Source organism: Papilio xuthus, unplaced genomic scaffold (assembly GCF_000836235.2).
Source record: "Papilio xuthus unplaced genomic scaffold, Pxut_1.1 DF828780.1, whole genome shotgun sequence".
In the NCBI taxonomy this organism is placed as follows: Eukaryota; Metazoa; Arthropoda; class Insecta; order Lepidoptera; family Papilionidae; genus Papilio; species Papilio xuthus.
The window spans coordinates 3,122,617-3,145,197 of NW_013529869.1; the positions used below are offsets into that span (position 1 = coordinate 3,122,617).

Genomic DNA, 22,581 nt, shown 5'->3' on the forward strand with positions numbered 1-22,581 from the left:
TTAGGTGCTCAGCTTTCTCCCCTCGGCCGCCACAATTTCCTCTTGACGGAAACCCTCAATCTAATGATACGCCTGTGTTAAAAAACACAAGGAAATTTAATAACGCCGCGGGCCCGCAGACTACGAAAGAAAACAAAGAAAATTTAATTTCGACGATTCCCACATGCTTAATATCGCTCAGAAGTTACGCCCTTGTAGCTCGCTGTGCAAATTAAAAAAATCCCCACCTAAAGATTCTTATTCTTCACATCAAATTTTATTCGTCCACTTTGCATATATTAGTATTGTATTACCAAAAAAAATTTGAAGTAAAATCTCTTAAGTGTTCTCCCGTTGAGGAATGGAAAAAGTAAGAAAAAATACATTTTCCCGCGGCCCGTAGGAAATCTGCATATCACGTTACGACGACGTTTACCCGTCAGTAATTATCCGGTGCGCAACCTTAACACATTTCAAAGGTAAGCAAATTAGTTCCGTACTTAATGATCCGACAAAGGGCGTAAATCTTTTTAAAATGCGCACCCGAAGTGTTTCCTTTTCCTGTAGGGTGGGCAAACAGTACGTAAAAAATATTTGCATAAGCTCACCCCGCTTATATGCAAATGACGTCCCGTATGTGGAAAGGAGGTGAAAATTGTATCAAATTGTTCCTGCGACACGTAGGCTTTACCGGCAATTTGTCAAGCGACTAATAATTATTTCGTGCACCCTTCAGCCGTGAATTAGTCCCGCGATGGTCTCATAACAGAGAAAAATATAATATGGTGTTACAATGGAGACAAATATAAATAAAATGAGTAAAATAACATTTTCAGCGAAGAATTCAAGATGAAGCTTTGTTGAACTAGTGAATGTCAGCTATAAAGTTTCGATATATGTCCGAAAAAAAGGATGTTATTCAAATTAATACCCATATACATTTTTTCCTAAGAACTTGTTCTCTTAAAACTCAAAAAAAAATGTCAAATTCCGTTATATTTTAAGTGTTAACCAAAACACCAATACGATAAAAGCAACTGGTTTCCAGCGATTTTCAATAAAAACAAAATGTTCAAATCATTGAACGAATGGTGAAATTAAGGCTCACTGGGGCAGGCGATGCGATGGCTATGGCCCGCCCCGTGCGCTGAAAAATGTTATTCGCCACCTGTGGCTCGGCCTCGGCGCGTAATCGTATGCGTTCATCTCCGCCGGGAACGTATGCACCGGCCTCCTGTCCTCAGTGCGATAAAGCTAACAAAGATATAGAGAGCGTACACACGCAGATTACAAAAATCATATACATTAATACACATTTGCATTATATTTATTTATCAAGTATGTTAAGTTCAAAAGTGGCGCATGTAAAGGAGATTACATAAATGAGAAAGTAATGAGATTGAGAAAAGTATGGATGGATTGTGTGAAAGAGGATATGAATTTAGATATGACGACTCATAGTGATGGAATAAAGCGCATACTGTACCACCACCGCGTAGGGACAAGGGCAGATAATGTTCAAATAAAGCTCATCATTGTATTAAGTGTGTTGCCTTTCACATGAGTAATTAGGTAAATTACATAATAAGAGTTTTACCAAATTTATAGCAAAATATTAACATTAGCTGTTAAAATCGAGACCATGTCTCATCTAGAATCTAGAGCCCTAGCATCCACGCAACACGTACGTTCCACGTTGGGTGTGTTTCCGTTCAATTCCACGCCGATACGCTGAATTTATGCGGCGTCCGGCGTTCCGGCAATTATCATCGACGCAATGACTGCTCGCCGGACACGTTGGCACGGGGCGAACCGGACAGAACATCCTCGCACCCAATCAATTAACACGCCCATTCCATTACGCTTTATTTATACAACGAATTTATTGCCTAAAATCACTTTTGACGCGACATTGCGGCTTTTTAACGATTTATTTGCGTATTAAAAAGAAAATATACACAAATATCCATTGCTTTTGACAGCTAAGCATTATAATTAATACAATATTAGCTTATTCATAACATAACCAAGATTTTTTTCTAATATCGAAGGCAAAAAAGTCTGTGGGTGGCTAAAGAAATTTTCCCACGGTTATGAGGTCTTAATAGTGTAGTACTGCCCTTTATGAACTCGAGCGGACACAATAACGATAAAGGTGAGCAGAAAATCCGGACAATAAAGTCGACAAAAAAAGCTGAGTGCGGAGGGCTAGTACGGGGAAATAGTTCGTGAAATTTGGAAGGGTCCTGTAGTGGGGCCCGGGCGGTCCGCGCGCGGGACACTTTACGACGGTCCGCTCAGTAAACCTGGCCATTACGTTGGGTTAAAGGATCGTCCTATTCCACATATAAAGATGCCGAACGCCCGCTAAGATTTGTTGACGGTTTATGGATGTAGAAGGGTTGTCGGATGCACTGGAGGGTATTATGATTATGTCGAGAGTCGAGGCCGTATCATTTACAGAAGTCAACATCGCGAACACGATGGAGGGCTTTCGACTATACGATGCGGGAAATATACTGTTCGGGTGAACGTTTGAGTGTATAAAACCTTGTACTTATTTTTTTCCACGGTAAAATATTTATGAAAAGTTTGATAAAGTTTATTAGTCGTATTTATATTATTTTATTTCGCTTTTGAATATGAAACTTTCAATGGGTTTAACATTTTAAATTTAGAATTTAATGTTTATATAATAACTTTCACAAAACCAATAAAATAAAAACTGTATCTCCGACTCCACCAAAGGAAGTATCGAGACTAATTAATCGTCATTTATTATTTAGCGAGTGCAATAGTTGTTTGAGCGACTCTTCAGCAAGAGATGTAATTGAACTAGGTGTCGTGCAAACAGAGCGCCAAAGGAGGTGCAGGTGTTTGCGGAGCCCTCACGTAAACAGCTGTGTTTCCTCAGCGTCTGTTGCTCCTTTGCCCGGCTACCTCGCTCTTTACACCTCCTATAGACGTTTAATAGATGACACTATGAATAAACTTATCTATATAAAAGACGATATACATTTTTAATAACATTTTAATGGTTTTTTTTTACAAAAAGAGCTTTGAATTATGAACACTTTTCGAATAATTGTTTTGAACAAAAATTTCTTTATTTAACATAATCGTTCGTGTTGATTTATGATAATAAGATTTGTCTATGTCTTGTTATTTTACACTATCTCATCAATACTATTTTTAACAATTCTCGACTTTAATCAAATATTTAAGATCAACCTAATCAAACTACCAAAACCCAAAAATCGTGTCATTTATCTAAATAAATCTGACAAAGATTTTAAATGTCCGGTTTTCGTGTAAACGATAGTTAAGGGGAAACGAAATGTGGTCTAAACAAGCCGACCCGACGTGTTTCGGTCAATCCTTTTGACGCCGCGGCCGTGTGAACCCCGCCTTTGAGCTCGCACCTAGCGCCCGCCGCAAACGTTTGTGCAAATACAAGCCAAGCCTCATCTAAGATATAAATTATGCTGGCTGTAAACAAATATAATTAAGCTGTGCTAGTTCGTAGACATTTTGTCAGTTTTATTTTATTTAATTGATGTAAAATTTTGTTTAGAGTAAGCGTTATACGAGTTTTATATTTTGTGCGAATTTATATGGGTGTCATACGTCCATTATCCCAAATTAGCAATTACACTTGTACATTTAAAAAATGTTGCAATATTTGCAATTAGGATTGTAGCTACTTGTCTCATACAAAAGCGTTTGTACAGCTTCAGTTAAACCGTTCATCGCATCGCCTCACAAAGAAGCAAGGATTTAAAAATATACGATGAATATAAAAATCAGTTTAATATATAAGAATTTAAGCAAACGATGTAGAGTGTGGGAAGTTGGCTTTGGAGCGCGGTTTTTGCACAAAATATGCGATGCGCCGAGCGCCGCGAACTGTGCTCCCTTCTCTCGCCCCTCACCCCGCTTGCTGCATATTACATGAGGCCAACTTTTACAGATTTCTTTAATATTTAACCGTGGGAAATTTCTCGTCTGCATGCCTAATATTATACTTTTATCTAACGTTACGTAGACTTTGAATAACTCGCGATGATTTTAATGGCATTAGCGCAAGAGTAATAAAGTCAATGCGAGTTAAATGATTATTTTACGTTCGCATTTAAAAATAAATAATTAAAAGTAAGGTTTAATAAACATAAAAATCATCCTTTAACAAATCAGACGTATCTATATAATGCAATTTTGTTAATAATATAGTTAACATGCCTGAAAATATTATTATTATTTAATATCGAGACTATGTCTGTAGCGCCGCGCCACGCCGGGGGCCCTGCGTACATTCACGTAGCGCGTTCCATGCAGCAGCGCTCGCCACCAGCGCCCTCAGCACTGTCATTGTGCTAAACGCCGGCCTCCGCCCGCCTAATAACGAGATGAGATCGCTCTCGACGCTTAATTTCATTTCCTAATACATGCTACTCCTATTTGCACACCATCCATCCATGTTTGCCTGCCACCGCATTCATTTCACGCCTCAGACGTACGCCATATTTTCCTTTTGTCTAGACGAAATCTTAGCGAATATTTAAGTAGCGAGACTCGAGAATAGTGATTATATTTTCTTTACAATTCTCCGGAGCTCAGGGAGCAACAAATGTAAGTTCTCGTAGGGGGGCGATATCTTCAAATTGCTCATGTAAGACAAAATTAACCCTCGCCCACATTAACACAGATAAGTCGGCGAGCTCATTTGCGAGCCTTCCGGCTGGTGCTCGTTACATCTTGATATTCTTTACCCCTTCACCGATACCCGCGCTCGGCACCACACGAGCAATAAATGGCGCGGAAGGAGGCCGCTATCGCGCCGACCCGATATCTTCCATCCGAATTAATTTCGGAACGCTCCTCAGAAACGAACCGAGTTCGCGGACTTGTTATTTCTCCAAGCAGCCGAGCGAGCGCGCGACTTCTAATCGCGAAGAGTTGCGAGATAAAATGGCGACCCATAATTACCATAACGCGCCTTTCGAAGATATGTGGAGAATCTTAATGGTACGGTGGCTGCGTAAATAATGGGCTCTTATGGGAAAGTTGCTAAGAGCAGTGTTTCGAATGTAATTATAAGGGCTTGCCGCCTCACGTGCTTTTAGAATAATGTGCTAAATATCGAAGTTGATGCGGTAATGTTATTTTGTTTACAATAATTGCCTTTGTTACAAAATAAATCGTTGTACAATATTAATTTCCCTTTTTGTTTAGACGCAAGACATTCCAAAGAATATAAAAGTACAATTATTTTTACTAATAAAAAGTGTTGTCAAAAAGATTCAATACCGCTACTTTAACATCGAGAGTTCTCTGTTTTTTTATCGTTCGTCTATCAAATATTCCAATCTTAAAATTGATAATATGTCTGAAGACAAAAGGAAGAACATTAATAACGGCTCAAGCACCTGGCAACTGAGAGCGGAGCGGATAAAGCTATCTGGTGCAAGATGCAGCGATCTGACAGTACCCGATACGACTGACAAACGGCGCCCGAACTGTGGCCCCAAGCTTCTCCTTCATCGTTTCCTTCATTCCTTGTGTAATTAATGTCGTAATAAAAACCCTTTTATATCGTTTTAAGCAACTCGAGCATAACCTTTTGTGTTATTTAAAAATGAATTACGTAGAGAATTAAAATAAAATCAAAAAGACAAAGTAGCGTTTGCAAACTAGGTCAACATGAACCTAAATAAACAAGTACTGAATTTATTTAGCTAACATAAATGGTAACAAAATGAAATTAAAACCTATTTCAAATTCAAAAACTCATATTTTCATAAAGCTAAACATAGAAAACGAACTGTGTAATCGGCTCAAAGTAGCATTAAACACAATAATATTTGAACAAGCATTTACTGTTGTGCATTGTACCGCCATTGAAATCCGCAAACTGCTCGCTTAATATAATAAAGCGTTTCTGACGTAACACAGCAAACGAAACTTACCTGAGCACAATGAATATGTTCTAAACATTACGGGCCACTGTAAATTAGGCACCAAAAACGGTCTCATTTTCCACTCGAGCGCTGCAGCTAATACTGTCTCGCTCTTGAAATATGCAATGTTACCTGCGGGCCCCCGCCGCCGGCGAATGTACTGTAATTGTTGAATATACTGCATCGTTTAATCCGAGCAACATCTTCTGGAATGTTCGAGAACGCAGCCAAGATTTGCAGGCAGTCTGCGGCCTGAGACTTGGCCCCGGGTCTAGTATTCCCTTAATGAGCAACTTAGCTTTAACTGGATTTTCTGATATTCTTCGTTTAATAGTTTCAACCCTTACACGTCAATGACTTTTTCATTTGACAAACTTTTTCACGCGCATAAAAATTGCCAAAACTATTTTATTGTTCTATAATGTAAAATCTTCAAACAATGATATGTTTACTAAATGTACAAATTAAGGGTTAACATTTAACCTAAAAATTGTTAACACTTTCATTTACACCTTTAACTCGATTCAGCTTCTTCCAAACTTACTGTTCAGCAAACAAGCATTAGACGTCTCCGATGAAATTGCAAAAATGTAAAAGAGCTAATGTTTGCACACCTTAAACCCCTTTCTCAACCCCACGGTGGCGTGACGAGCCGGATAAAAGGCTTTAATACACCCTCATCCCTTATTACGAAACTTGAAAAAGACAACAATATAGATCCAATGTGTCGCGGGCGCGGGCAATCATACGCGCGTCAAAGGTACGCACCGGTAGCTAAGTATGGAGGAGGCTTTGTATCCGTTTTGTATAACCACTCTGTATGGAAATGTCGAGTCAAAGGGTTACGCGCGTTATGAGATCTCAAACAATACGGATTGTGACAATCCCGTTTCCTTCATACGTGAGGAAATCATATTTGAATGTTTAATGACAAGTCCGCATTTGTATGCTCTAGGAATTTGTAGTTCACTTTATTACTTATTTGCTTTTGTACCAATTAATATTTTGCTTTGAAATCTCATTAAATATACCTTTTTAGAATTGAGGTTTGGTTTCTTTTGAGAGAATTTTTTTATAACTGTTGAGTTTGGATTTAATTTTCTTTCTAGTATTTTATGTATGATGCCATTGCAAAAAGTGTTGACATTAATACCTTTATAAAAAAAACCTCAAACACATAAAAGTCTGATTCCACAAGAAGCGTGCATGAAACACATCAAGCTGTCATTACCGCCCTCCTGAAAAATCTCTAGACTGCTTTGCAAGTCAAAACTCCTTCGCACGGCTCCACGACACCGGCGTGGCGCCCATCACGTGAGTGCTAACCGTAAGATCGACGCAACGTGACGTCACCGTATTACCAATATGGAGGCGAATACGATAATTCCCTTCTCAATACATTACCGAACAATATGAGGCCTTTTCAAGCGAAAGCTGTAAGACATTTTTATTTTGAATCGACATTTCAAACGCCTTTTCAAATTTTTCTCTGGTTATCTTTCTTTATTAATTCATTGAATATATCCCAATAAATGTAAAAATATATGGTAATTCAATTTAACCTTTACAATTATCAAATAGATACTTTTTATTTTGATTTATAGACCAAATTTTGTCTTTGCTCAGGAAATTGGGTCTAGAACTTTTGCTCACAATTCAGCTAAGTCATCAAAAATAAGACAAAAATCTACCGCATAAAAATGTATAGTATCCGTAATATGAATAGTTATTTACATTTACCTTTTATTTATACGGTTTCTCCTTTTTTCATACCCATGGAATGTGGATGAAAAGGTCATAAGTCAGTAGTTGTTTAATGATATCTGCCGGTGACGCGATGGTAGGGTCGCGATGATTTACAATCCACTGTCTGCCCTGCTCTTCTCAGGTGTATGAAGCACATCTACATAGCATTCGGTAGTAGAATATCCTTAACCGGTATTCCTAAGCCAATAATATTATTAACTGACGAACTCAAAGTTAAGTCTCAATTTAAGTTACTTAAGGGACACATAGAGTAGATTTATTATACAATGTATAGATAAGCACTCGTAGCGCCCACTAAGCGTCACTGAGTGCGGTAGTTAGTAAGTTAAGTGGTCATTTCTTCCTGAAAGTAACGTATGTCGGTACCTGAATATTATCTTATATTATGTATGGTCATGTTTAATTTTTGTTTATCCGTATATTTTTTATAAAAAGTATATCGTTAAGACGCATGCGAACGTTGTGTCTGTAATTTATCAAGCAGGAGCGAGGACATAAGTATTCAGTCCAATGTGTCGGGCTGCGGCAAATCTATCGAAGTCGCAGCGTGCGTCGCCGATGCTCACATCGTTAAAGCGACGTGTACGCCATTACGCGAAATTATTCCGTTGTCAGGGCATAGCAGGGCGGGACGCGTCGCCCACAAATTGACATTCAATCAGCGCGCCGACATTGTTTCCCTATCAATCGCTATTGAGAGTTAGCACACGCGCGCGGAGCCGATACGGCGCCATCAAATCGCAATTTGTTTATGAAAATTTATTGTATTTGCCATTACCGCGGATTCTTTTCCTACGGGAGCGACCCCGCGGAACGAAATCACCTTATTCAATTCCCTTTTTGCATACATCACACACGCGGATGTCTTCGAAGGGGAACATCGCCGGTTTTTGTCTGAACACGTGAATCGCGTTTGGGACGCGTGTTCCCGTCTTATTAGTCTGGATTGCTTATACCTTTTTCGCAAATCGCCCGCAGGGCGTACACCTTGCCTAACTTGTACCTTTTGGGAAATACTTTACGTGGAATTTAATAAATGCTTTTAATATTTGGTAATAAAAATTGTACTAAGCAACATATTTTTTGGCATAAAAGATTAAATATCTTAAGCAACATCAGAAAAACGTAGGTATAATTAATGCATAAAATTGCAATTTGTTGAGCAATAACAGCACGCTACTAATTTGCTAAATCGTATAAGAGATCTTAAAACGTAACACAATGCATTGGATTCGAAAAGTTTAATTTGGCGTTATTTTCTTCTGCACCTCGAGACTTACGAGACACATTTCCCGTAAATACCTGAGATCGTGACGGATCACAGGGAAATTTGCAATTCGAAATTTCTCGAAAATCATTTATCAACGTGGAATTAGCGAGTCGCACATGCGAAGTGTCGATGGCAAGTCGAGCGCGCGATATGACACCGCTTCCCTTCTGTTTCGAGGATTTGGGAAAAGAATTGTCGCATATATCACAGTTAATAGGGCGAGGAGAGAGCACTACTTATGCCTAATGCGACAAGGAAACATGCTATGCTCGCGTACGTTATAATAAATTTCAACGATTTGATTTTCAATGGTAATAAATGTATAAACATTATACGTATAGAAGTTATGATAAAGCTTATTCTTTTTTAACTTTTTTTTAACTAAGTGCGGACTTAACGTGCAGCGAGAATGCGGACAGTAGTAGTGGTCGATGAGTCAGAAGGTATTTTGACCGATACGGCTATCTTTGACATTTTTAACACTACCGCGCTACATCTGACAACTCGTGATCATGGCACATGCAAGTATGTCGAAATATCTGGAGCTAAAACACCATAATCGTGGTAAGATATCTGTTTGTTACGAATGTTATTAAAGCTTATTCTATCACAGCATAAAGTAAATTTACAATTATAGAAAAGAAAATTTGAAATATGTTAACAATAATTATTTCATTTGTCGTAACTTCATGAAGTTTATAAACATAATTTATATAAGTCTTTAAAATATTCTGACTAAAATTTAAGTCAACTGTTTTCACCCACCTGTGTTTTACTGTTATATTGAATAAAAAATAGCATTAACCCCTTTCTTACGGCATAACAATAAAGTGGTGAAGTCGTAAACACGACGAAATGACACTACATAAAAAACAACGACGCCTGTAAACATGGACAGGCGATGTCTTCTTAAAGTTATTGCAAATATTAGAAGTAAAGTAAAAAGAAACATTTTTGTAGGTAAAAACAGGTTTTTAACGATTTTTTATAAATCACTTTAAAATGTATTCAAGCAAAGTAACCAGTGTTAACTATACATTTATTCCGATTGATTAAACCACGTAAATTTACTAACTCTAATTTGTTATGAAACGTCTTCATAAACTAACACGGAAACAGTAACGTGATCAAAGATGTTTAAAAATACGTTCGTTTTGTTTTATACTTTCCTAGTCTTTGCATACTATTATCGATAAAACAAACGATAAACCTGTTTATTTGCCGCGGCGTGCGACCAAATCAGACGAAGATTATGCTAAATTGTCGTAGGTGTTATTTGGTGCGACTCACGATGCATACATAACAAGAGTTTATCAAACGCCCCTCGCTAAAAAGCTGTTATATTTTCAACACATGATTATGTAAAAGAATTTCGAGATTTCAACGAACGAGGGAAAGAAAATGTGTGTCGTTAAGATGCGAGGTCTTTGCGATTTGCATCCGTGGGGAGAGTCTCGCCGCAAAGCTTTGTTTAAAATAATCACACGTCTACAGATGTGTGCTCCAATCCTATATTACAGTAGACAAATGACTTACTTTCAGTGTATTTAAGATACTGTATTCGAGATGTAATACAATTTTATTATTATATAATAAATTAATTCAACGTGTAACATGATTTTACATATAAAATAAAAAAGCAAAAGATTTCAATATTTTGTTTCTTGCATTCATTTCTTCCCAAAATAAAACGCAAGGAATTTTCCAAGTGACCAAACGACTTCCTCGTCAAGTTAATAACAAAAACGAAATTACCCGCCAAAATTTCCGAACGGCAACGAAACAATTAATCAAAACATTCGGGCCCATGGAAAAAATTAAAGGAATAATCCTTTTCAGTCATTATTATTATTTAAATCTTCGAAATGACTCAACAAAACTGCGCGATATAGATATAAGTCGGCAATAACCCATTTAGTAGGATAAGAAAAAGGGATGGTAGTCATTAGCATATAATGACAGTAATTAAAATACACAAATAGAGCTATAAAGAAGGCCCGGCGTTGAAGGGTTGTCTTCATCATCCGCGGCAAGGATTTATACATGGCAAATATTTTGAGTGCGGCTCAGGCGAGCCCGCTCTGAATTAAGAACGGCATTGTTTAATTTATTAATTAATGGAGCCAGTGTAGCGGCGGTGACGACGCCGCAACGGCTCGGCACACACTGCCGGAATTTATGATTTGTGTGCGCAACTACCATGTTAATTGTAACTTTAAATTAGATTTATTATAGATGAGACAACTTCTTACTATTCATGTATGCTCTGGATTCATCTTAACATGGGATTACTAATCCTAACTCATGATATGTCATCTAGGAAATATTTAAGAACTGTTAAATTACTTGTTTCTTATCTCTGAATATTTCAACCAGAACAGGACAATCTATTTTTCTACACATCTATAAATTTTATATAATAGAATCCTATCTCCAGCGACGACCAAAAACATGCATTTCTAAGGAGTAAATTAAGCGCCAATTGAAATAATTTTTGTTATTCCTCACGAGTCGGCCATAGATAATCTTCCCGGCGCTGGCGCTCGGCTGCCGGCGCGCTCCACCGCCTCCACAGACAATGAGTCGGCTAATTACGAGATGTAAAGCTTTATTAACGCAATCGGGCGGTGATTAACATAAAAAAATAATATTTACCGAGTCTCTCGCCGACGGAGGCCGTTTAATTTACGAACATTGCGGCATTAGGTTCACTGCGCGCTTCTCAACCCTTGCCATCTTACAAATAATTGCAGCGATGTTACGCCTTGAGAGATGGGATAAGCGACAAGATTAAAGCTCATCAGAGTTGTTACGCTGTACAAAATTTAGAATCGTAATAGCCGACATTATCCCTTCCCCGTCTAGAAGGTTAAGGAAACGCTTATTGATATTTCTTGCACGCTCTGTCCTGAATTATTCTATGTACTATATATGGTCGCGAACGTCTTAAATTGGCACTTACAAATCACCCATTGATATTTTAATGATGACCCGACGCATCCCCGGATTTCACGGAACGCTTATTAGCATATAAATAGGGAGTAAAATATGACATCAGCATTTTAATTTTTCGATATTACGAAACGATTTACAAATTAGCCGGTAAGAAAAACGCTACGGAGGCCTTAAGAGGGTCGACTGGCTCGCAGATGTTCTATTTAAATGTAAATTCGCTTCAACACGACGACGACACGGATAAAAAATATAATTTGAAATCAAAATATTTGACAGGTTTGTCTAATAAATATTCCAGCGCAAATCTTTGCAAGGTACTTCATTAAAAACTTATGTAAATGGCTCAAAGATTTAACCAAAAAACGTCAAAATCAATCTCTTTTGCAGGAAAACATCAAGTTACGTCTATGCTAATTAATTTAATCTAAAATCAATTTTTTACTTGGTTAATGACAAATTCATCTAAATTTGTCACATCAACGGAAGGTAAAGTCTAATTTTGAAGACAGTATTTAATCAAGAAACGTAACAAACATAGGGGAGTGACAATTGCAGACTCTGAAAAACAGAAAGAAAAGAATTCTTTTCACTGCAAAAGGCAACAATAAAAGAAAGAAGAAAAAAAGCCAGGAAATGGAAGTGACAGATCGTCGACAATGGTGAAAAGTCACACCTCTTGTTTACGGGACGGCGAGCACGGCTGAATTAGCTATCATTTACTTAAGCACTTTATATAATTAAGCGGAATGACTGTTGCCCCAACTGGGGAAAGTCGACATATTCTTTTCACGGCCGTCTCTAATTGAGCCTCTTGTTGGCTCTTGCTAAAAATCATTTGATCTTTTTCTTTACTTTGCTATTCTTTTTGTTAAATTATTTTTCCTTGTTGTTAGTTTCCCGTTAAGTTTACTTACACGCACGTACTCTGTCACATTGTGTTACCACGGGTATGTTAACCATTAATTAATAGTTTGATTTGATAATATCTTTCCCAAGTTATTGCACATAACACTTCCTTATTATGCTTTTCAAAAATCAATGTAAATTTTAAATAGGTGCAAACTGACCTAAAAATATTAAAAAGACCCTTCCTGCTTGTTTTAAAATCTAACCCAATTACAAGTAGCCGCCATTCAATTCCTCAAAATGTACCGCGAAAATTTTCATTAATTCCCTTTGCATCTCGAATTAACGAATCGATCATAATTGATTAAGTACGGCGCAAGCTAAGGCACGCCACAAAGGAGTCCATTCGGACCACCTCCGAGGAAAACAAAAACATGCCTCTCCCCTCCCTTTTTTGACCGAGCAGTCGTAACGGTGAAATCTGGCTTTGTTCATTTACTCGGTAAACCGATAATTTCATTAAACAACAAAGTGGGACTCGTCGGGAGCTTTCTGTAAACACGGCAAGAAGCCAATGTCCCCTAAGATGCGAAAATCATTCGGAGAAAAAATTTTAGGCCCTCGCAAATTAAGAATCTTCTCCCTTCTGTTTTGGTTGAAGAAATTGCATGAGATATATGTTTGGTTGATAATGACAAAAATCGTAGTAGGTTCCGGACAGCAAAGCAGCTTCGATAGAGTCATCAGACAAATTAGGATCCAATGTTTTGAAAACCTGAAAGATAAAGATTTTTCTAGGAACAAATATTTAATTCATTTTAAATCCATTGATTAATTAAAACGACATTTCTTATCACAAATATTTTTTCAGCTCAATATGAAACGCAAGGACTGAAAAAAAATCAAACCGGTCGTATCTTTAAAAATGATTAAAGAAAATTTAATTTTGCCTATAATCCTAATCGAGTACGGGTGAAGAGTATCAGCTAATATTGTTCGCGTAACCCAAAACGCTCGCATTCCGAGCGTTAAAAATATCGCAGAGTAATTTGGAGCATTCGCTCGGGCTACTCGCATTAAAGTTAGGTAGCGGGCAAATTAAGCCCTGCCCCGATATATTGCGTTTGTTCTTTTGAAGCCGCCAGTGAAGGGTTAAACCAAGAATGCTTTGCTTTTTACAGGAGATCCAATAAACCGAGGGCAGGGATCGGTGGGCGCAAGTCTCGCAATCTAAAACTTTCATATATTTGACGAGTTATTCCAGCTGTATATTTTGGCAAGATTAAAATAAGTGAACCTTTAATCAAAGTATTTTTTAACTGTAGCGCTTAGTAAAGATTATTCTCGTTCTTTTTCATATCATTCTCTTAAATAATGTTTTATATTTAAAACCATACCATACCTCTTTGAGGTTGTCAGCAAATCATTTTAAAATAAATATAAAAATATTTTGAAAATGGAAAACATTTCCACATATCCCAACAAATACTCGTTATAACAAAAGTCAATGAATTATACGTCAGGCAGGTAGGTAATTAGACCGAAAATACCATTAAATTAATAAATAAAAAACAAGAGCTCGGCCCCATCTCACCGGGACGCGTGGCCCCTCCGTCGAATAAATTTATGTAAAAATTTTCATTAATATTTTTGAGGCCGAGCGTCCGCCTGCCCTTGGGAGTGGAAATCGAGTTCGCGGTCGCGATGGAAAAATGCAAACCAAAAATTATGGGGTCCCTCGCCTTGTATTTGCTTATGAATACCGACCGAACTGCTCGTACCTGCACACGCTTGTTTCGCTTTTTATACGACTCATTCGTAAACCAACACAAGTCAATTCAAATTGGAAATATATTATAGTGGGACTTTTTTTACTTTGGACTTTAGAAATGTTTTTGTCAATTTAGGGTGTCGAAGTAAGCTCTTTTCTACATTTCTTTAGTTAAATTTAGCAGTTAAAAAAGTGTATTTGTATTGGATACAGGCATAGAAATCAAACATAGCAATAAAATTATTTTGAACTTAATTAAAACAAAATTATTCATGAAAATAATCTGTTGCATCATAAGCGTCATTTGTATCTGTAACGTTGTGGAAAGGATATATTTGTAAACATTAATCGATAATCAAGGGACTAAGACGGGTATAGAGGCGAAATATTTTTTACACTGAAAATTGAAAATTACTACTCTAAAAAAAATATACAATCAAATAGGCAATAGATAAATAAAAAATCGAGAATCCAAATACCTTTACGTATTATGAGAAATTTAAGAAGGGTGACCTTTCCTGGAGTAGTTTTCCGTCGACCCTAACTTACAAAAAAGCGTCCGGTATGAAGGACGCCCTTTTTCCCCGAGATTATGAAAGATTTGTGAGTCTCGGAGTCTCGTAGTCTTGGAGTGTCGGAGTGGCGCCGGCGACCGCTCGCATTGAGCTTAAGAGATTTAAATCGCCCGCTCGCTTGGAACTCCAGATACAAACAGATTTCTTGCTCTCCCACGCTCACGGTATCTTACGACAGGATAACTTACGACGAAAATGTTTTGAGGTTAGAAAATATTATCATTTAGTTTGGACATAGTTGACCAAGCTATTATATGTTTTGTTAATTTGCTTTTTTTGTGTGTAATTGTAATAAATGTAGCATTTTTGTTTTTTGATATGTATAAATGTACATATATGTACATTTTATGTATTATACATATTATGTACATTTGTAAATGACAACTAAACGACTACTAATGAGGCGAAGCTTTTGTAACCAAATATTGCCTACTATGTTTAACAACAAAAATTTCTTTTGAAACCCAAAGAAATATGTTTTTAGTTACTTATATAAAAATATGAAATTTGACTGAAATTGGGTATATGCTTTAAGTGAGATATATAATATTTTGGGGCATGAACACATTATTTCCATTCGTTTACAAGTCACAATGCAGGCCAAATCTGCGCGCGATATCTCTCCACAAAACCTGTAAATCTTCGAGGCATTTTTATATTCGGCCCGACTTGGAGGGCTAAACGCGGTGCGGAGCCGGGCCCAGATTATATCTTGACACTTGATGGATGAATGGTTATTGGATCTCTACATTTTTATCATTTTGATACAGTCGCTAGGGCAAGGTGAACTACTGTTTGCTTACTACTGAAAATATTGATTTTTTTATCTCTATAGATGTAAAAATTATTAAGTCAAAGACACTGATATCATAAAAAATTCATTGCAAACATGCTCATACACCTCGGTAAGTTTATTCAGCTGTTTTCATGACAATTAGCCTATACTAAACAATTTTTTTTATATTATTTTGTTAAGAATTGTATTGTTTTACTGTTTCTTTTATACATAAATCGAAACTCTTAATCTTAACATTATCACTAAATAAAGGAAATCTTAAAATATGTAACAACTTTTACGCACGTAGCATATGAGATATGTTGTATTGGCAATGTTCTTAGCGAGCGGCACCGTCTGACACTGCGACCCGATCGTTTGCACTCTTTACTACACCCCCATCTCACACTTCACCTGACATGTACCGTCTGCAAAATATATTATATAATATAACCATAACTTTAACTGGGATTACAATATTCTTCATCATCTTTTCCTTTAATTTTGGTTTATTCTTATTGTACTTTAAATGTTTCACAATGAAAAAATAACATTATAAAATCCAAACACATATGTTGTTTTAAATTTTAATTATTTGAAATTGTGTGTGTGTGTGTGTGTGTTATTTTTCATGGTAAAAACTACCCTAGTAAAATATGTTCACTGCTATTTCTGTACACTAGAAAACAATTGTAAAAATAATTTTTTTTTGCTATCGGTACACTGGTACTCTTCCAGCCGCTTTGGCGCGCCCATCATATGCGATATGGTCTGAAAAATGCCGCGACCGCCGGCGCGCGCGTTAGCGGAAACATATCAATTCAATTTCCAAAACGCTCCGTAGAGTACCGTGAAATAGGGCTGTCATGTGCTAAATCATGGGACTCGAGCGTGATAAACATATCGGAAGGGTTTATGTTTTATTAGATATGACTAAAGATTTTATCGAAATAACGCAAGGAAAAAATATATTTCACTGCGAATCAAATATCTAATGTTTCTAAAAATGATACTTTGGATTAAAATTTAAAAATTGATACAATTAAATACCACATAGTCTATTTCCACTCTCTGGATGTAGAATACGACTCAATTTATGCATTGAAGTGAAAAGGCTTTAACTAATCAAATTAAAAAGTAGTTTCCACAATGTTCTATCTATCGATTTTTTGTCAATCGTATACATATAGTGTTAAAGGTTCAATAAATACATTCGTTATTAATAACGGTGTGAACGACATTGTGTTTATATTAATTGCTAAGCTTTTCGTGGAGTACAAGACTACTAGATAGTCTACGTTGCTCCATGTTTATGGTACAACGACACTGGAGGTCGTTCCCCAATTAACCCAGTCGCGGCTAATAAGATAGAAAGAGCCCGCCTCAGTAAAAATTCATCGCGTCATCTACGGCTGGGTGGATATAAAAATTAAAAATGCACACGCGCCAGCGATGCCTTAAGGAAAATATGTTAAGCCAAGCGAATATTTGGTTAAAATTTTAAAGAGCTGTGGTGCTCTTCCTTTTTTCTTCTCCTATTAAAAATACAAAGAGTTTTTTAATAATTCTTATGTAATACTAATCTTTAAAATTGAGTTTTATTATGATTTAAATATCAAAGAAATCACCAAAGCTATAATTAATATACCAATTAAAATAGGTTCACCAATAATTGATATCTTTTAAAAGATAATATTCTTATCTCAAAAACATAGGACACAGCATAGAAACCTATATTTTGAGTCATAAAACGTAAAAGTTCCTTTTATAAAAAAAAAGTTATAACCCTCAAACCTATCATCTATGTATCAATAGATAGAGGATCTAATATCCTATTCATAATTGAAGCGAACGTTCTTCTAAACCCATTAGTTGGAGCTGGTAGCTGGTAGACTCGTTGAGACCGTGAGGTAATGAACTCACATTATAAATGCAACGAGGCATCGCCTCGCCGATGCGCCGCGAGAGCGCACTCCGACGAGAAGAATTAATTCATTTGCATGTAAAACTTCACCTACGGTAGTCTACTGAAGATTAGGTATGTAAGACGAGGATCGATAGGGGTTACTAGGGTCGCTACGGCAAAACTTATACTATAATTCTATATTAATTCGCCATTCTGAATTTGTGACGTTAAAATAATTAAATTATCGAGAATTTTCCGATGAGATACCTACGCATAGACAAAATACAAGTTAACTTCAAATATATATATACGAGTAAAATACAGTGTTCAATATCACTAAAAATAAGACTAACGGTATAAACCATTTTAAATGTTATTTTAAAATAGTTGTGTTTAAATACAAAATAATTCTCACCAAAAACCTATAGCATCAAACGAGTTTGTAGATCCGCAGCACTAAACCGCGGGCCGCACCACCTGCATTATTCGCCGGCGCTTTTAATGGGATCGCTGCGGTCCCCTCATCTGAGACCTCTTTCTAATTCCACGTACTTCTCTCAAGGAGCACTTTTTAGACTCATTTCGCGCCTCTTGAGGACAATCGGATGCAGAATGAAGTCTCCAATTTGTTAAAACGGAAGAGTACGCTTTTGGTTGAATGAATAAGCGCTACGAGTATCGCAATTATAAAAAATGCAAAAAATATCTACCGCATGTCTTTTATTTTTTATCACTGAGTATACTCTAAAATTAGCTTAGCTCTTGGATTGCGTTATATAAAGGCTATAACATTATACTAAAAACAGGAATTTAAGTAACAAATTATAAAGGAACATATTATCAAATAAGTACACTTAAACGCGCAGGCTTAATGGAGCCCTGAGGGCGACACTTATCATTGATATTAAGTTTTTTTTTTGTTGTCCATAACATTTGCATAACTCTTGAACACTCTATCGCTGCCGCCTCGAAGCCCCGAGGCGGCCGCGGGGAGCGGCCTACACTTTGTAAGATCATTTTCAGACTTTACGGTGCTCGTGTTGTCTATGGGGACCTGTAAAATGGGCCGTAATTTGTAAATTACCTCAGACGACGCAAGACAACGCACGCTATTTTGAAAATCAATGTATAGATAGATAACAAACGCTGGCAGGGAAATATAATATTTACCAGCTTTCACAATTTTGGAAAAAGAATTAACAAAAATTTAAATTCTAAATTTGGTTTTTTGACTAGATGCATTTTAAAATTACGCGTCGGACTTTTAGTAATAAGAATACATTGTCACATCTTCAAAGTGAACTTTAATAAAAAAAAAATCATCGTGAATCAGAAAAAAATACCACAAAGTTTAAAAATCTAATATTATCAACATCATCCAGAAACTCAGAAAGATTCTGATTAATTCAGTTTGAATGAGACTATTTTGACAGCTGTCATAATCAGACATCCCTTCGGCAAACGAAGCTAATTTAGAGAGGTTCGTCTCAAATTATAAAGCTGATGTTAAAGGAATATGTGCCCAGATTTTTTTATTAAATTAACTATAAATTGTAATATTAATCAATAATAAAACAACAAGTTCCAAAGTTACAAGTTAAAAACAATGTTATTACTTCTTGGTAATTTCACACAATTTGTACATCATATTTTATGAAGCGAAACCTGTAAGCAACTTAATTATTTTAAAAAAATTTTAAGGGCACAGATAATAAATAATACATAATGTGATTTTGGATTACGTATAATTTACAACATGAGGTAAAATAATGTGGTGGTTGGAGCGACACACTTAAGACTCGAAGGCTTAATAGGACAGTATCAGTGGCAGCAGCTGTTATGATACCGACCAGAGTGTCGCCGCACTCACCCGAAAACAGATTTTTTAAATGCTCTGCAAGTATAGGGACAGAATGTATTAATTTTTTGTTTTGGCTTGTTTTATGCCAGCACGAATGTTATAAACCCGCTTCTTTATGGAATCACCATAATACATAAGTTCACTGAAATTTCATTAATCAATAGTGTAAACTTATTAGTTTAGTTTTCAAAACCTAAAAAAAGAAACAATAAAAATTGCGCTGTCAAAGAAGGGTAATGTATCTTCTGTCTTTTTAAAATTATGAAGCACATCCATAAAAATGTATTTAGTAATTTTGATAAACAAATAAAAGTTGACTCTATACTTTCGCAACACGTAACGAAGCCAAAGTAAAGGCGATCGCCTTTTTTCTCGCCCCAACCTTCGGAAAAAAAAATAGGGGAGATTCCTATCTTGTCGCTTCTAATTTACTTATTCCTCTTTTAAAGACTTATTTACCTTCAAAATCCCATTGTGCGCTAACGGGGCCCAGCAGAGCTCCGGTAATAACGAGACGATCTCTCGACGTGTCAAACGGGGATTTTCTTAAAAAAGCAATAACAATTTACATAAACACCCGCTCCTAGTTAACAGTTAATAAAGGAAACGATGTCGCAATTGACAAGGCTGCCTCTTTTAAATGCTTTTTAGATGAAAATGTGACGGCACATTGTTTTTACAAGGACCTTTTTACTAAATACCGTTATCTTAATAAAAAAGCTTAGATGGATAAGGATTAGATGCCTTTTTTACTTTCTTTTATTTCCATTTATTTCGTTTGAATCTATAACAACATTAGTCGTATAATTACTAATTGAATTACTAAGGGCATTTATAAATGAACCAAAACCTTATATAACACAGTTCTCAATTCTGATATTAATTTTAGTAGCACTCTATTCAAATTAAAGTGAATGATTTGTTATAAATGGTTTCAAAAGTTGAGCCGCGAACGAGGAATGTTTGTCCATCGATCGATCCTTAGTTCATTGCTCTCTATACGCGAATTAAAATTATGCACTCAGTTTTAACCCCATCACGGTACCCCGAGCTCCCACACTCCTATACTCTCACTCGCTTCAACCCCATTCTATTAAAAACTTTCCGTCTTCAACTTTACTAATAGTAATCTGAAACAAAGTTGGCCGGTTCAAGGTCGCAATTTAAAGTTTTTCGAAAACTTCAGTTCCCGCTCACTTTTTTATAAGTATATAAATCTTTTGCCGACGAACTTGTACCAAGTTTTTGGCCCAGATTGTCATCGATTTTTGTTTGAGGAGTTTGTTTTTTCATTGTTCTTCTTTACTTGTTTGACTTGCTTAATTCATAAAAACTTTCCCGCCACCATAATCGATAACGATCGCGTAGTTGCTTTGTAAACAAACATCTATTTAAAGGTCAACAACAAACGAAGTCAAACTGATATGCCACTTCTATTTAGTTCTTTGCAGGTTAAGCTATCAAAAATATGTCGCCCTGGTGTTTTTGAAAACCTTTAATAAGTGTTTTTAGTCTTTGCAGATTCACTCGTATGTTCGAATTTACTGCCCTCTAAATATCTCTAGCATGTATTCGCTCGAGGGGCAATCATCACCTCGGCCGTGAATATTTTCGTATATATCCCGCGACCCTCTGTCTCGACTTATGTAAATATAGTCCTAACACTTTCTACGTTTTTCTCGCATTTGGAACACAATACCCTACAATTTGATGGAGAAACTCTCACATTACCCGCATAGGTGAGCCCTCATGAATGTAGTGAGGATTTTTTCGCTATAAATTGGGATTTAGAATTTTATTTAGAGATCATGATCTCTGAGAGTGCTTCGATATTTAGTTTTCTAATGTGACATGTTTATCGAGTTGAGTTTATTGTTGCTTTTTAAACAATGAGACTTACTTTGGCCGGTAATCATTCCTTCATCATACCTATAATTGCTGCTTTTTATTTCTGCTGGTAACGTATTTATAAGGTGAAATTTTGCTTTAAAAAAACTAACTAAAACTGAAATGATATTGTTTATTAATAGTTATTTCTTTTATTAACTAGCATGGTTTTTTCCATTAATTGCATTCCGAACAATGGAGGCATAATGAATGGCTTCCCCACTGTCCGTCCCGGCTGATTTATTTCATGACTTCGGATATGCAAATAGCATTAACATTCAAAGACGTCGGCATCGTCGCCGTCGCGCCCTTAAAAGAAATCCGGCGACCGCAGAATGATGCCAATCCTGTACGAATCTTAATATTTTATGTTGTGTTATTTCTCTCTTTCTTTTCCTTTCTGATATTATTTATTTCCTTGCCGACAATGAGATTCCCACTTTGGCGCGTAATAAAAAAGAATTATTGTTCATCTTTTTATAGCGCATCGTTTTGTTGGATTTGATATTATAAAGATTGAAAGAGTGCGTATTTGAAACACCCACTTGACTGGTTTGTTTGTTTTGGAAATATCAAAACTAAGTGCTCGATATTTGTAAGAAAACAAACATGACACAATGTCTTAATAAGACCTTTTACGTATTAAAATGTTAACAATATAAAACTCCGCGATAATAATACTGATATAGCGTTCACAGAATATTTTTCTCATATTCGCTTATATGGGAACATGTAACGTATCCCGTACAATTGATTAACAAGACTCTAGAGGTTTGGATACAAAAGTGGGAAAAATCATCGAACACCGTGGCCTGGGGAGTGATCGGCCAAATGATTGATCACCAAGCTAATTGTATGATGGATGACGCCTACACGGGCCCAGAGAACTTCACCTACGAAATATTGATGGAGTTGTACAACCTTTACAAAATCTACGCCTAGCTTCTATACTAAGATAGCCACATTATATTTACTTAATCATTAGTAATATGAATGAAGTCAATTAGTATTTACGTCCTCATCATTTTGGAC

General features: G+C 36.4%; 1 protein-coding gene across 1 annotated transcript in view; it reads left to right on the forward strand.

Moving 5' to 3' along the window:
- The window catches only part of LOC106128516 (uncharacterized), a 70,051-nt gene that overhangs the window by 904 nt on the left and 46,566 nt on the right, over nucleotides 1-22,581 (forward strand). The gene's annotated exons all lie outside the window — the stretch shown is intronic.